Source organism: Grus americana, chromosome 10, assembly GCF_028858705.1.
Source record: "Grus americana isolate bGruAme1 chromosome 10, bGruAme1.mat, whole genome shotgun sequence".
Lineage (NCBI taxonomy): Eukaryota > Metazoa > Chordata > Aves > Gruiformes > Gruidae > Grus > Grus americana.
Window position 1 is genome coordinate 8,380,279 of NC_072861.1, and position 14,750 is coordinate 8,395,028.

General features: G+C 38.5%; 1 protein-coding gene across 3 annotated transcripts in view; it reads left to right on the forward strand.

Moving 5' to 3' along the window:
* MYO1E (myosin IE) overlaps positions 1-14,750 on the forward strand; it is a 123,902-nt gene that overhangs the window by 44,915 nt on the left and 64,237 nt on the right. The window lies entirely within an intron of this gene.

A 14,750-nucleotide genomic window follows, 5' to 3' on the forward strand; every position in this document is an offset into this window, starting at 1 on the left:
TAGACTTAACTTTTTTCTTGTCCTGAAAGTTGCTTTTCTGGAAAGGAATTTAAGAGCTGTTTATTCTGAAAACAGTCACAAGTGCTGAAGCAAGTATATTTGGGCTGTATCGACAGTACAGCCTGTACCCTTAGTGTATAGGCAGATACTTCATAAACCTTTTGCTGTCACTAAGGATGTTCTGGTGAATCTGTTCTGAAGGTGGTAGTCTGAATGTAAGAGAAGCATGTTGTTACCACAATTAATGAATTAGTCATGAATAGCTATTTAGTCTGACACACCTTGAGAGTGTTCATCTACTGAAATCAGCTTCTCTTGTTCCGATAATTTCTTGATGACACAGACTAAGGCATTTTTGCACCTGAGGCCATTAGGTAATTTTTCACTTGTCCAGTACGTGGGTCTGTTCTCAGATTGGAATACTTTCAAAATTGAACAAGCAGTTAGCAGGCTTATCCTGCTACTATATGGTAGGAATTTCCTTTGTGCTGAGTGTGGCTGGAGTCCAGCCTGACACTGCAAGGGACAAAGCAAGCTCAGCTGCTCCCATCAGTTTGATTGTAACTTGCCTGTTGTGGCTTGTACGGGATCTCTCATACTTGAGAACAGTTAAATAGCTTATAACTTAGTATGAGGGAAAAGAGACTTCAATAAAAAATACCAGTGGTAACTTTCTACTGTTCTAGAATGCATTTAAGACTTTGGGGAGTTCTTCCTAGTCTGTACCTCAAAATATGTAGTAAGGGAGTCAGTAATTGGGATGTTAACTACCTGGTGTGCGGTAGCTATGGTTGTCAATTTTAAATCTGAAGCAGACAGTATTTTGGAAGAATATCCATTTTTATTTCAAAATTATTTTACCTGGGGACTACGATTAGATCTTAAAGTTGGAAGTCAAGGTTATTGGTTTTTTCCCCCCAGGGCTTTTAAAGTATTTTGTCATTCTGCTCTTTATAGTTAGCCTACTACTCTACATCTGTAAAATAGTTAGCAACCCTGTTGCTGTTTGCTCATTGAGAGTGCAGGTGTACAAACAGGAAAAGAAAAAACAAAGGGGAAGTTAATATCATCTGATTGCCAAAACAAAAAAAGCACCAATTTGGTAGCTAAAATTATGTTCAAGCTGGTAACAGGATACAGTGAACAATGAAGGACGTTTTTTACATTCTATAGCTAAATGTGTCCTTTTAGGGCTTGTTTTGCAATTGTTCTTGACCAATTGAAATGTGAGGTGATTAGAAATCTACCTCATTTAAATGAACCTGCCTTTTTTTTTTTGTATGGCATCTCAATGAGATGCCTAGTCACTTATTTTTTGTTCTTGGTATTTTTGAAGACTTGGGAATATACTCAAGAACTGAAGCTGAGATTTTTTTTAATATCAGGTCATCTAGGTATGAGAAGTGGCAGATGGGGGAGTACTTTCTGTCATTCTGTCTATTTGCTACAGTAGCTGTAATAAAACATACTATTTTCCCCTTTATTCCTGTTCCTGTCTTCCAGTCTCTAGTGTGACAGTGTGCAAGAACCTCACTGAAGTACCAAAGCTGTGCAGAGCCTACGTGATCACTCTTTCTGTGGATGTTGCTTTGTTGTGGTGCTATTTGAATAAGGAAGTATTGGGGAATATATCTAAGGGGTGTATTCTGAACAGCTGCTATGGTCTGTGTTGTGGAGTTCTCCTAGAAGCCTTAATAATGTGTAGTGCATGAGAGGGCTGGAATCCTCTGCTGGTTTTGATAGCCAATGTATCCAAACTACATTGTGTCCTCTGTGATGGAAGTATTACCTGGTCCGCAATAGGCTGAGTGACAGATCCTACTTTCTCAAATGGCAAAGAGAATAAGGGGAATAAATCTAAGAGGGAATGGCAGTGGTCTGGGTTGGCAAGATGGTAGGAGCCTAGCCTGATCCAGGCAAGCTGCTTCCAATTTCAATGTGAAGTTCTGCTCCTTCAGTTCTATGTTAGTATTCTTTCCATCTGTTTATAAGCCTTCAATATTGCTGATGAAACTGGTGCAATGTAACATCTCTGATTCTAACCTTGTAGAGGAAACCTGTGCTTGTCTTCATTCCTTTTGATAGCCACATGACTTTGAAATACTTGGCCTGACTCTGTGGTCTTGCCACTTGGCTTCTGCAGTTGTCTTCTACAAGGTTTCCCTTTTACATCTTTAACTTTCAGCAAACCTTTACAGAGGTCCTGTGTCTTCAGCTGCAAATCCCAAAGAGCACGCTCTGTTTTGTTAGACTTCGGTGTGATTTGGGGGTTTGTCCCTTAAATGTTACCTGTAATAGTATATAATGTGATGTATAAGTTATGCCTTTACTAGTAGTTCTAAACAGGTTTAACCTCTCCTGGACAGCACAGACCACAAGTGTTTGTTAAAAGATAGAGGAAAGCCTGTACATTTTTTCAAAGCTGCTCTCAACGCTACCTAAAACCAGTACAACTACTTTAGAACTGGACTCCAGGGTAAACAAACCTTGCAAAATGTTCCACAGTACTTTTAATCGCTACGAATAACTGAAACCTCTTTGACAGGTTTCGTCCCTTTTGATAGCCCTTCTGCTGAACCAATGGGCCATTACTGACTCATCAACGACTGAATTACTAGTCTTGATGTCTTTAGAAACTTGGGCTTTATCTGATGCTCTCCCATGCAAACACTATGTAAATCAACCCTTGCTAAACATTGAGATTTGACGGGAGCAAACTCCAAAGCAAGATAGCTGGAGGCTGCCACCTGTTCTTTCTTCCTGTGGTTCAGCGGAAACAAAATTATTCTGGCAGTCAGACATTGCACAAAGAGGATGCAGAAGCACATCTGCGTATGTAATGGTCTAATTCTGTAATCTACAGACTTTAAGAGGTGTTTTCATTAACTGGATGAGGCATGCTTAGCTGCATAACATAGTTTTTCATTCAGTTGTTCAGATTAACATTTTGCAGGGGAAAGAAAAAGGCACAGGCAGAGGTGGTTAAAGATCACATGCCTGATGTGTGATGTGTTTTTTCCACTGTTGCTTCACCAGATGATACACAGAACTGTTCAAGTTAAAGGAACCTAGTAGAAAACAGGCTTTTCTCAGTTACTTTACTTCAAATAAACCAAAGCATGTAATGACATCAGCCAGGGTTTTGAGAGTGTTAATCCCAAACCCGCATCACTAAATGACCAACCTTATAGCTTCACATTCCACCTCATTTGCTGAAATGGTTAAAGCATTCCACGCCTTGTGCCTTTATCCCCTTTTCCATCATATGCTTTAAGTCATATAACAGGGTAGCATACCACCCTCAAGTGACCTCGATGGGGCTGAATGGCCTGCCCAGTACTATACCTAGCAGCATTAGAAGTAGTAGGCTGTGAACTGTGTAATTGCTCCTGTTCTAGGACTGTTTCTAAGTGCTACAGTAATGTGAGGAAATGTTATGTGTTAGTACCTAACTGAATTAAATTTAAGTGAAATTAATAGACATCTGAAATGATAGAATGAGATTTTATGGTACTGCATATAAAATGTAAAGATTTAATAGGAAATTGTAAAGTGGGTTATTCATCTACGTATTTAAAAACTTAACTAGATGAGGCATTCTAGTGTGCACAGGCTTTTAGATGCATGTTTCTGCATTTAAATGCAACACAGTCTACAGGAGAGGCATTTTGTCTTGCTCATATAATAAACAACTTACAAATTTTACTACAGAACAGTTTCTACTGGTGTGTTGTCTTTTAGTTTGAAAAACCTAAAGATAAAACCCTGAGGCTTTCCTTAATTAACGTAGGTGATTCTAATAGCTTTCATTAACTGGATGTATTAACAATGGAGTGAGTCTGAAATACTAAAAATTGTATTGTCGATAGCAAAATAGCAGACTTGCAGATTTATTCAGCTGCTGGCAGCCTTTGTATCTTGCTTGTTTAAAAAAAAACACAAATCTGTGTAATGAGTTATTCTGGTCTTGTTGGATTTGGTCTTATTTAGCTAAGCTTTGTTGATACTTTGTTTTTGTGTGTGTGTTTGTGAAATGTTACCTCAGAGAGTGTTTGAAGCTCCAATTCCATAATTAATGAAACAAATATCCTTTATTTCAGTGTGGCAGATTAGATGGAATCTGTAACTTAAGTTTCAGCTAGTCTTCTGAAATCTGAAATGTGCAGACAAGGAAGAAAACTTAAGATGTGTGGATTATGTGCTTTTTTGCTATCTATAAGAATGGATAGGCTACCTCAGAATAGTCTTTTCTTACAGTCCTGTAGGGACAAATATTCATAATGGGCCTAGACATTTTTCACAGAAGCAAGGGGAGAATGGTTCTCTTTTCAACAAGACTTAAATAGGCATAAATAAAACTGGTAGAATAGGTTGGCAAGTTATTACAAATACTTGGATATTTCATGGTTCTTTGTTCTTTTTAAATTATGTGTTCATAATTAGGATAATTTTGTTTTATAAAGCTTCAATTAGTTTCAGTATTTTAGGTATTGAATAATTAATACTAAACTTTGTTTATGCATTCTTGATGACACCAAAGAACCTCAAGCAACTGATTAAAAAAACATACTGCATTCCTTTATTCACAATTATCCTCTGGTAAATAACATTTAGATAAATTATCTTGGCAAAATCTCACCTGTGTTTACTTAAAGACTGGTACTATGCTGAGCCTCAGCATTGCATTATGAGGGCTGCCCAAATCCTTCACATTCCCAGATATATTTTTTTTTAATTCCATGGAAAAATGTTCCAACACACTTAGAGTTTACTTCCAGTTTGGCTTTTTCTTTTTTGTAAGGGATCTTTTCTTTCTTTTCAGGTGTGAGGAAGGCAAAGAAACTGGTGTGGAAGGAGAAATATATTGGAAGGGTTTTTCAAAGTTTGTGACAGCCCTGTGCAGAGTAGTTGGAAATAATGCTAAGTTGAACTCTAAAGCGTACCTTACTCACTGAGTATCTCTGGCGTCTGCATGCGTCACTGATGATGATGGTGCAGAGCTGAGGGATGTGTGGCAGAATACACTCTACTGACCTGGTACAGGCTAAAGGTACAGCTATTGGTATTGCATTTGAGTCACATTTTTAGCACACCACTTTAAATCATATTTGTTTTCAGCAAGGCAGAGTCCAAGGCAGCATTTATTGAAAGAACTTGACCTGCTCCTGTGGTCCTGACGGAGTCATAAGGAATACATTGCTTAGCAAGCTGATGTGTAAGCTTAGAGGAAAGCTACTTGAGTACAAGTTGGGGTTTGAGCGAGAACTTTATTTTTAAAGAATGACAAATCTTGGCTTTAATATGGAGCGTAGAAATAGGTAAAGCTGCCTCAAAGGACTTCCACAGTGTAATGAATTGCAGCAGCTAAAAGTTAAAGGATACTGATAATCTGAGCACCTGGTTTGTCCAGGCTGTTCAGGGGTGGAAGGAAAGAAACAGCGTTCACCTAACAGGTGTCTCTTCTGAATCAGAATGCTATGCTTAGATGAAAAGTCATTCAACTGGTTTTCATTTACATTTAAAATTTTTAGTTTGTGTGGGTTTGACTTGGAGCTCAGAGTTTGAATGAGCCCAGAAGTTGAAAGCAAGGTGCATCACAAGCATTTAAGTTTAATGTGGTTTTGTGTTGAAGCCCTGCAAGCCAAAGTCTTCGGCCACAGTTTAATATCAGAGACTTAAGGTTTTCTCAATTTTTTTTTCCTCGGCCCCCCCCCCCCCCCCAAATTTTGAAACCTTGTGATTTAGTTTGAATTTCATCTGTTCTGAGTTTTCATTAAGAAGTGTAGCATTTTGCTTAACATAATAAAAGCTAGCTAGCCTTGTGTTTTGGAGATAAGATGCTAAACTGTTTTACTGTTAAGGATTATAAACAAGTAGCTGGATTAATCATAAAGTTATCTAACAATTCTTTGAAGACTTAAATGGGACCTACAATTTGATAGGGATACAGATGATGGTGAGGAAGGAAACCTAATGTAGAATGTAAGTCATGCTGAATACCGATTTGTATCAATTTGTCAGGGGGAGAGAGAAGCAGTTTTTGGGCTTCAATTTTTGGATGCTTTGCATCTTGTCACTATATTTGAGTGTTCAAATGAAAAAGACCTTTAGTTAAATGAGGTGTCTTTGACAGAGAAAATATTAATAATTTTCTGACAGGAAGCCAATGTCAGACATAGAAATGGAAAATTAGAGGGATGAGAATGCAGCATCACATGGCACCGCTACAGAGATTCTTTTAAATAAAATTAGGATACCTTACCTGCAGTGGTATGCAGCAGCTCATACTGATTCAAAGCTGATACTTATCCATTCACTTGATTTCCATTTAACAGAAATAGTTTGAAACCTATGTATATTTATGATGCTGATACGGAATTACAAGGTATGACAGACATTTAAATTTGGTCTTTTGCATAATTCTGCAAAATCAGTGATAAAGTTACAGGTTTTGTGAAATGGCAGTGATTTAAGCCTACTGGAGTGCATTCAGAGCTTCTTTGGCTGGCATCCCTGCTCAAAGCATAATTATGCTAATACAACATCTGTGAGACTGAATCTAATGCATATCCTGATAGTATCAGTTTCTTGTAGCAAACATATGAAGAGTGCTAGTTTGCAAATGAACTTGCTTGTTCACACATCTGGTAAAAGTCTATAGTTATAAAGATAGCTACATGTCTAAATTAGTTTTCAGTTAGCTTTCTTGCTCCACTAATAGTTTGAATGCTAGATATTAACATTAAACATTCTAATATATTAGAAAATTGGGGGGGGAAATAGCTGTTTCTGTGCTAAAGCCTGTCTTTTGTAGACTAATAGGAATTATCACTTTACCTATTAAGTGAGATTCTGCCCGTAGTTAATAAAACAAAGATACTGCAGATGCAGGGATTGTACATGTGCATTGGTGTAGTCAACATAATAAACATAAGGATCCAGCCTGCTAGCTGTTGAAGGTTATATTAAAAGATGTTGGGCCAGACACTTCCCTTGCATTATTCAACTAATAACCATGGTGTTCCACTAGAGTAGAATGAACTCTTCATATTCCCAATGCATTTCCATGCTTCCACCTTTTTGGGGCATCAGCCTCATTGGCAGAATGCAGTGAACTACTTAGCCGTGGAGATTGTGTATATTTTTAGTTTTATTTTGTCGGGTGCCCTTTGAATTATTATGGAAATATAAAAGTCTACAGAGCCAGGATACAAGGTTAATACAAGCATGGAATCTGTCAGGAAGAAGATATGACAGCCTTATAAAATCTTAAGCAAACTGAGTTATTCAGAAAAATGTTCAAAGAATAGCATTCTCGTCATATTGACTTGGAAGATACTGTAATAAAAGCCAGTGGAGTAAAATTAACATATTCATTAAATGAAAATAAGCCAGTTATTCCATATGAGTGAAGTATTACATGCTGTATTTTTAATGTAGTTTCTTCTGAAAGCTGTCCTGGACTGAATAATCAAAACTGATTTAGAAAATTAGTGCTAGTGCGATGGCAAATGTTAACTTTATTCATAATGTGCATGTGGAGGATAATCTGGTTATGAGAATATCTCTGTTACAGACACTCAATGGGACCTGCTTGCCCTGGCATAGTGAGTTACTGGTTAAAGTAAAAATCAAACCCTGACAATGGGTGAATGGACCTGTGCTTGAAGTTGTCCGCTGACTGTTAAGCACTTTCATTATCCATTCACTAATTTCCCACTTTTGTGTCTTTGCTTTGAATAGCTTAGACTTTTCCTGCTGTCACCATGTACTTTGCAGAAGAAAGGTCTCTTTGCCCCTGGATGTTTAGGTTTGGTCCTTAGGTGCACAACTGAAGACCTGAGTGGTCTGCCAAGTTCTGTGTATTGGGTCTTAACATCCTTGTTGTAGGATGAGGGGAGGAATTGGGCTATCAGACTGGCAGAGGAATGTGCTTTCCGATGGGACTCCTGTGAGCTCCAGAAAGCGTGCACTCTGAAGCTACAGTGTAGTTGTGTAGTCATCCTCAACTCTTCCACTGGAAGCAGATAGTAAGCACTTCGCAGGTCAGGCCAGAGATGAACGTACAGCTGAGAACGTGGAAGTAGTATCTGTTTGAGTCTCCTACACAGTCAGGTCTGATGCACGCTGCTTTTCCCAAGATTTTGCTTCATGTTGCTTTTTGATTAATAGCAACTCTTCGGGAGTTGATGTGAATTTGCAGATTTGGTCCATTGGAAAGATATGTAACCAATTCCTGAGGTGGAATGTTCAGAGGAATTCTTGTTTGTACTTGTGTAACAATTAAACAAGGAAGCATTTGTATCTGCCATGCACTGAAATAAATATTAAGGTTGGATTCTCTTAGAGTTAAAATAAAGGTTTAATCAATGTATCAAATAGTCTGTCTACCACAGTGTCTGAAGTCAAATCTGATTTATTGCATGAATAGCAAAACATGAAAGCTAATAAAAAGGAATTTGTGGGTTGAGCCACATATGTCTTACCACCCAGGTGTCAGCTCCACTGTAGACAAGTGAACACCACTCCCTGAGCCTTTCCCCTATTGCTCTGAGTCAGTATTGCTGAGGTAAACAGGGTGCTGCTGTAGTCCTGCAGCTTTTACTCTGTTTACTCAGCGATCTCTGAAATTAAAATAAACATAGCAAGCAATTTTTATGTTAAACCTCCCCCCAAACAAGCTCCTCCAGCCACTGTCACAAGTGAGAGGAGTTGATGGCTCACACGTGAAATGGGGATATCCATCTGTGGGGAGCACTCCTGCCCCTCCCTGAGTGAGCAGTAAAAACTTTCCAGCTCTTCACTGCATATCCCACCTCCCATTGCCACAGCTGTCTGCTGCTGCAGGACTGCAGTTCCTAGGGCTCTCCGTGTTCAGGTAGTTCCCCCCCAATATAGTGACCTGTGTAGAAATCAAGTCACCTGAGCTCTACATCTGAACAGAGTCCGAGGACAGATTATGCAACTCTTTAATCCAACATGAAAGTAGATGTTCTTGGAGCCACCTAATTGGGAAAATCCCAGATAAACCTAACAGCATACCTTGAAATTCTACAAGCAGAACTTCTGCAAATGAACTCTTTAAATCTGGGGCACCACCCTGGTACAACACAACCGTGATTATCTTGTGCTGCCCTGCTCATCCCAGTTGAAACAGCACTATGCATACAGGAGGGCATCCTAGTTGTAACAGTAGGAAGATCAAAGCAAATCTCTCAAAAATAGGTTAATTTGAAACCAGTGACCATTCATTCCAGTGTCCACTTTAAGAAGTTGACTGCCTGCTTTTTTTTTTTTTTTTATCCAAGCAGTTACATGTTAACTCTGAGCAGTGCATTACACAAAGTTTTGCTATGTCAGCACAAAGGTGCTTTTTGGTACATACTGTTGAAAAACCAATCTTGGCCATAGTTATCTGCTGTGCTGCAGCTTTTGCTGTTTTATCATGCCTATTACAATAAAGAGTGTGTTTCTTTAGCCTGAACTTCAACAGGCATGTGACTACATGACAATCTCTCCTTAAAACAAAAAAACGTTTATATTCCTTCCCTCTGGTTTGTAAATAAATTCAGAAAACAGCTGTATTTATACCTAAAAGGGAGGAAAAAAGAAACCAAAAGAGATGCAACTGTAGTTTTTCAAAACTGTTTTAAATTCAGATGTGATTTGGGGTATTATTTAGCTAATGTGCTTATTTTAAAAATCAGCCTTTCAATTTTTGTGGAATTGCTACATACTTTTACTCAACTAGATGAAGCTGTTGACATGAAAACATCTAGTTTGATGTTCTTGTTTAAAAACAACAGTAATAAAACAAGGTCCATGCCAATTTCTATAATCTGCCCAACCTGTTGTATTCTTACAATCCATTAGCAATTGATGAGGACAAACACACCCAACAGAACTGTAGTTGCTCAATAATTTATTGAGAATAGTATAGTTTCATGTGTGGAATATAATATTCCTTATTTTTGCTGCAGTGTGCTAGTGCATCACGTTGGAATTAAATTGGGTTGTATCCAGAGGTCTTATGAATATGTGCTAAGCAAATGAAAACAACAACCAAGCAGGTTTGGGGTGGTAGGCAAGCCAATAGTCTCCATAGGTAGTGTATTACTAAGTTAATGAAATGGGCATGTTGGGGCATGGGTGTTTTTATTTAATTAAATCTCTAAGCTAACCAAAATTAATCCATTTATTGAGATTGTTTCAGTTTCTTTACATATCTAGGAAGGATAGTTTTGCTCTTTCCAAAATAATATACTTTTTAAAAGTTCATTCTGTCATTTGTGTATGAGAGCCAGTACACTGTACTAAAATTATTTTTAAACAGCTTTTTTTTTACTGGACTGTTCAGGCAGTAAAAAATGGTGTTTGTAGATTGCAGTTCAATATCCAAGAACCTTAAATCTGGCATATTGAGGTTAAATTTTAGATTGCATAAAAAGGATAAAAATATAACACTGAAGTTGTTACACTGCAGTTACAGTTCCTGTTTCTCTGGGACATACACTGGGCCTGGTCTTAAAAGCAGGACAGATAAAAGCAATCTTGGGCTAAGCAGTAGAGGTCATTGCAGGGTTAGAAAGGCTGTCATAAATAGTTATTTGGTGACATTTGGGATTGTTATTCATGCAGACCTCCTCCCCTCGATCAGTTATTTCAGCAAAATCTAGGCAAACTTGAGTTGCAGCGGCTGAAAAGCTGATAGAGCTTGTGCAACGGGGCAGAGGGAGTGCAGGCTGTGCCCTTCCCCGGGCAGGAGGGCAGGCTGCCAGGGCCAGACATTGCCCTACCCTGGGCCCTTAGCGCTTCTTGCCTTGACTGCCTTGCTGTTAATCAACCAGGTAACAAAAAGTTACTTTTTGTTCATCTTCCAAAAGTAGCAGACTACAGATTGAAAACAAATTACTAGATTTTGATTATTCTGATTCATTAAGCTTTTTCAATGATTCAGTATATTTAACGGAGAAAAAAAATAGCTCTGTCTTGTGTGTGTACTGGTGCAGAATAGAGAAGAGAGGGGGGAAAAAAAGCAAACAAAAAAACCTCCCAAAAAACTGAAAGCCTTAGCAGTCTGGCTAAAATAGTTTATGACTCAAGTGTAACATATCTAGTGTGTTAAAATGTGTAGAAATATATTATCTTAATGAAAAATCAAAACAAAGGTCTTACTGGTAGACACATAGTTCTTAATCTGAATAATATATCCATGCAGTACAGTACACTAAGATGTTTACTATCATTTTATTATGTAAAAGTTTCCTTTGGCAATATTATTTCAATAAAATTAGGTGCTGAATGACAAAAATAATGTTACAGTTAAAAAAGTTTTATACTAAATTCAAGGAAAGATGCAAAACTATTAGTTTGGCTTCTCTTTTTGTCATGCTTCATTATTATGGGTGGTATTGCTATGTTTTTCAAAGATGTCACAATTTATTGGGGTGTAACTAAAAATACAAGCTGTAAGTATTTTCTTTCAGAATATAGTCTCTTCCTGCTTATAATTAAAACATTGAACTGATTATGTAAATGTTGGGAATAAGATTTTCAGTCATTTGAAAGTACTAGTGATGTCGTTGGAAATAGATTCGGTAGATGCAGACAGAGTGGATTTGTTGTAACTGATACTCTTCGGTTACAGTGGAGTAGTAACTAGAAAGTGTTTTAACAGGAGCAGTTTTATTCCCTGGAAATTCTACAAATGCTATAAAGATTTCCACATCTTTAATACCTGTAAAAATGTATTAATTTATCCTTTTATTCTTCAGTGTTGTATTGTTGACTTATCAGTTTAAATATTAAGTAATCCAGAAATATTGCTGTCCTCGTCATTTTCCATTCTGCGTAGATAAAGAGAAGCAAAACCTGCAGCTAAAAATAAGGTTAAAATAGTTATTTTTCTTCTTTTGACATTTGGTGGTACACCTGAATCCAATAATCTTCTGTGGGAGGACCGCGTGTCTACACAGAGAAACCATGACAGGAGGAGCAGGTAGCATTAAAATCCAGTCAGAGACCAGGTCTTCCAGAAGGCATAACAGCAGGTATTTGGTTCTCTTGTGTAGATAAAGAAAAATTGTATAATTCAGTTTAAGACTACTGAGCTGCCTTTCCCCCCCGCCGCCTCCCCCTGCAGCTATTTTGTATGCATTAGTGAAATAGCAAAGGCAGATCCTCAGGTGCTCAAAGGAGTGAGCGATAGCAGTTATCTCCTGGTTGTGCTACTAAATGTACACTGCTATGCCAGGTGATTAGATCTGAGGAGATGCTGTAGCCATCCTCTCATGAAGACCTCTGTATCTTTGTGGAAAATAGAGCGATGTGATACGGGGAGGCAATACTTGGGGAGCCTGGGCTAACCTGCTTTCACCAGCTAACTTGGTGAACTGCAGAATCACGCGCCCTTATTCTGCTGAGGGGAGCAGCCATCCTTGAATTGTCAGTGTGAAAAGGTAATTGGAGGCTCCAAGAGCAGTCAGACTGCACAAAGAAGTCCTCTTCCAATAAAGCCCACTGTCACAAAGCCATCATCCAGGGGTACTGCTGGGGACAGACTTTGGCCTTAAACTCTCAGGTAATGTCTTAGCAGTATCAGCCTGATGAGGAAACAAATACCTTGATCTTTACTGTGAAACAAAAGGTTCAGAAGAAGGGGGGAATGGAACAGCGACTTCCAGCTGCTGTTCATGTGCAGCTGTACAAAGAGGGCAGTGACTGAGCAGAAAGGAATTCACTAGGGTGATTGTGGCCTCTGAGCATGGTTTGGTGCTAAAGCCTGACGTTCCAAAAGCTGGGAGCCGGGGCAGGCAAATGAGCACTGACACCAGCTATAACAGGACATGGCTGGGATGGTGTTATTGTAATATGTCACTGGGTTTACTTTCTCTAAAAACTTCAGCTGGCACCAATATAGCGTATACCACACAGCATCAAAATGCTGTCTTCTAGCAATGCATCTGCAAGACACTGGTCCATGCATAGAGCTTCTGAGTCATGCTGTTCTGAGATTTTTCTCTTTGGAAACCAGTTGGTAAGCTCCCAGTTGACTTCAGTTTCTTATTTAGTTTCAGAATGATCAAGGAAAAATATTTTCAGTCTGATGCTAAAGGAGAGACAGTGGCTCTGAATTTACTGATTGAGTTTTCAAACTACGTATTTCACTTAAAGACCATAATAATATTTTTTGTAAACTTGACACACAGAGGAAGACTCAGAATAAATTCATCATAGACACATTGTTTTCTGTTGTTTTAAAAAACAAACAAAACAAAGAGACCAAAAGAAGATAATGTTCTTGTTCCCGAAAGGGTGGAGGAAACTTTGCGGGCATTGTAGCTGTGGAAAATCTTGTGATATTTGGCCTCTGAGATCCCAGTTGCTATATAGGATTTTGGGAGAGGTGGTATGCAAATAATTTCAGAGCATCTCTTTTCCAGGGAGATATCAGGAGGAGGAGCTAGTGCCCATCCTTTTTTTTTTTTTTTTTTTTTTTTTTTTTTTTTTTTTTGTAATGATGGTGAAGGAGGGAAGAAAAAGTTCACATACACATATATACCCCTATATTGTACAGGTGCCAAAATGAACTTTAATACTCTATGGAACTGTGAGAGCAAGTTTGGGTTAAAATATACAGTATTTTGTAGTATTACGTGTAAGGTGTATGATTGCACAAACCCCTTTGAAACTTGTTTTTAATGGAGAAGAGTGACAGATATAAAAGCTTTATTACATGTTCAGGACTAATACAGTCAAGGTGAAACTTGTTTGTTGTAATTGTTCTTTTGCATTTCCTTAGCTTGCAGAATAAGCATATACAGATGCAGACTGCATATACAATTTACAGATCAAGAGTTAGTGTGCATTGATGCTGCTCAGTGAAATGATTGGAATGGGGGGGGGGGTTGTATATGTATTTAGACACACTCATTGACTAAATTTTGCTAGTGCAAGGCCTATCCTTAACCCACCACAGTCACAGGAAATTTTACTACTAGTGCCATGAGGAACAAGTCTAACTTAACAACAGCTCTGTGTCGCTCGATAGTCAAGTAAGGCAGTTAATATCTAAGAGCAAGTCAACCATATTAAGTAGTGAACAGTATTGCATTTCCTTGAGATTATTTCATGGAACATCAGGCCATAGCCACCCAAAAAGCTGTGGGGTAAGCAAACATGAATTTACAGTTCATTAACTGCTTTCTGGTATCTGCCCACTGTCTCTGTAAATTGTGTCAAAAAACTTATGCACAAAAGCACGATCTGCTCTTAAGCTCATTCCCATCCTTATTCTGTTCTGTTGAGTAGCTGTGCCTTTTTAAAAATAACCTTTTAAAAATATTAGCGAAAATTTATACTGATGCAATACATGATCCTCACAGTCAAACACTGAAGTAACTTTTATTTTGGTAATGTTCTGTTATTTATCTTACAAGAATGCTGATGTCTTTCCTGACTCCTGAAAATGAGCATAATGTGTATACCCTGTAGACATCTCACATTCCCATAACCTGTATTGTGTTACAAGTGTGCATTTGCTACTCAGGTAAGCAGGCTCTAGTTTCTGTCTCTTCCCTGTTCCCGGCCCCGGGGCATTGGCTGCTCCCTGGCTATGGATCCCACAGCAGGAGGTGCTGCCAGGTGCTCCCCTGGAGCTGCCCCAGGGCCAGGCCCTGCTGGGGCAGGTGGCACCTGCGCAGGAGCTGATGGGAGCAAGTGTTTGGGCAACTGGGATCTCCACAGCCTGT